The sequence below is a fragment of the Oncorhynchus tshawytscha genome, linkage group LG26 (genome assembly GCF_018296145.1).
Source record: "Oncorhynchus tshawytscha isolate Ot180627B linkage group LG26, Otsh_v2.0, whole genome shotgun sequence".
In the NCBI taxonomy this organism is placed as follows: domain Eukaryota; kingdom Metazoa; phylum Chordata; class Actinopteri; order Salmoniformes; family Salmonidae; genus Oncorhynchus; species Oncorhynchus tshawytscha.
In genome coordinates this window covers 41,130,478-41,132,904 of record NC_056454.1, presented here as the reverse complement: position 1 = coordinate 41,132,904, position 2,427 = coordinate 41,130,478, and the positions used below count along the sequence as shown (strand labels likewise).

Sequence of the window (2,427 nt, the reverse complement as noted above, 5' to 3'; positions counted from 1 at the left end):
TCAGCCTGTACTAGTAACTTTCATATGCACATGACATATTCATTGGCTGTGAAAATAAAATTACACATAGAGAGGTGTGAAGTGTGATATGCCCCTTGTAATCTGCATCCCAAATGGCACCCTATTCCCTATGTACTGCATTACTTTTGACCAGGGCTCATAGGCTAGTAACCGAAAGGTTGCTGGTTCGAATATACAAGTCGACAATGTGAAAGTCTGTCGATGTGCCCTTGAGCAAGGCACTTAAACCCTATTTTGCTCCATGGGCGCCGTACTTCTATGGCAGACCTCGTAAAACAAAACATTTCACTGCATCCGGTGTGTGACAATATTATTATGATATTTTGTGATTTATAGAGCGTACTGTAAATCAGAGTAGCATGTCTGTTCTACACAATATAATTCCATCTGCAGATTCTCCACATTCCATAACGTTGAAACCACTTCAACAGACAGCGAGGCGCTGAAATAACTGTACAAGATACAGCCACTCTGTAGGTCTATTTTATCAGAGGGAGAGAAATTCTTAGTCTCCAGGGTGCATCCTGGTCATGTATTCAGTGGAGTCCGATAGACCAGTACGATGACAAGGACATCAATTTTCAATCAATTGTACCCGTTTCAGCTCTACAGGCTGTATCTATTCCATGGAGAGTAGAGAGATCAATATGTTTTTAATAGTTTACAGTAATTACATTTTTTATTTAACCTTTATTTAACTCTTTTTTTTAAACCTTTATTTCACTAGGCAAGTCTACCGACACCAGTGAGCCAGCAATGTGATTAATATCAAAGGCTTCTGCTGAACAGACAGTTATGCCCATCACTATACATATTTTAGAGATTGTTATTAAATAGTGTGCTACAACACACACACACACACACACAGCAGGAGATTTAGCGCCTAACAGGCACCTCTGTCTCATCTGGCTGATATTAGTTATGTCCTACAACACCCAGCCTCCACTAGGAGCTAATACCAATATGTAGTCATAGAGTGCCACAAATGGCATGCTATTCCCTATATAATGCACTACTTTGAAGCAGGGCCCATATGGTTCCAGTTGAGGAGCAACCACAGTCTCTCGTGACAGACTGACCAGCATTTCTCTACACCCGCAATAGCATCTGCTAAACACATGTGACCAATAAAATTAGATTTGACTGTTTCTATTTATTTAACAAGGCAAATCAGTTAAGAACAAATTCTTATTTACAACGACGGCCTACACCCGGCCAAACCCGTACGACACTGGTCCAATTGTGCGCCACCCTATGGGACTCCCAATCACAGCCGGTTGCGAAACAGACTGGAATCGAATCAGGGTCTGCAGTGACGTCCCTAGCACTGAGATGCAGTGCCTTAGACCGCTGCGCCACTCTGGAACATTTAATATGTAGTCCCCCGATGGGGGACGTGTCAGATATTAAACTGATAAGAACAGATACTACACTTGATCTTAGCCAAAAGGCCGAGGTCCCCAGGTTAAGTAAGCCAAGACATCACACATTCAGAGATAGTATCATTTAACTCACAATATTGTATTTCTTTATTCATTATTGAAACCCTGAAGTGACGATAGATAGAAAGACGGTGGCCATTTTTGTTATGCCTCGTCTTCTCCTAGTTCATCAGTCAGACACAGCCAGTTATAACAAATCATGTTGAGGTAACAGGTACAGTAATAAATTATCAATTATTAAAAAACACTACTAAAGAAATTCATATCAATAATACAAAGGTCTCAAACATACTTGATATGAGATCATTGATTTCTTCAGACACAAGATTTTTTCTTCTCTTTTTGTTGTTGTAAAATACTGCCAAAGACAACATGTCTGCTACTTCATACCCTGGGAAGTGGAACTTCCACTGTACTGCACCTCTTGGTGAAATACAGCAGGGTCACTCCAGGGCCATGTTTATTAAGCACCAAACTAATGAAAATGGACTGAAACATGAAGGCATTACTTGGACTTGTCCAATAAGAAACGGCCATTTTTGTTTTCCATTGCAAACTGCTTTGCTACGGAACACGACCCAGGGCTGAGAGTATAGAAACTGTTCAGTGCAACAGACATGAGACAGACAGATTCGGCTACATGGGATTGACATATGATAAGATCAGTTTTTCACATTCCATTATGCCTTCCCTTTCATATTTAGCAATTTTTCAACAGATACGGATATGAAACTCAAACTCTGTTAAAAATGCAATGGTACTTTGTTCTTTTAAGAGCCCATTTCTAACCAGATGAACAAGCCAAAATGTTTGCTTTTTGTTTTGTTTAGTGCTTTAACAGTACAAGCCATTTCATATGTTGTGAAATACTCCTTATTAGACAAGAGAAATCGAACGTCTTGTTGCTTGGGATGGCTGGTCCCCTCGACCTACAAGCCAGATTCCCCATCGACTGATCCCAGAC

At 40.4% G+C, this 2,427-nt stretch overlaps 1 protein-coding gene and 1 pseudogene across 1 annotated transcript in view; both read right to left on the bottom strand.

Moving 5' to 3' along the window:
* Positions 1–1,353: 1,353 nt before the first annotated feature.
* LOC112225697 lies at positions 1,354–1,481 on the bottom strand (annotated as a pseudogene).
* Positions 1,482–1,521: 40 nt separating this feature from the next.
* mrasa (muscle RAS oncogene homolog a) overlaps positions 1,522–2,427 on the bottom strand; it is a 28,621-nt gene continuing 27,715 nt past the window's right edge. Inside the window, exon 6 of the mRNA XM_024389761.1 lies at positions 1,522–2,427. This exon is cut by the window's right edge and continues 929 nt beyond it. The gene's annotated coding sequence lies outside the window, so the exon portion shown is untranslated.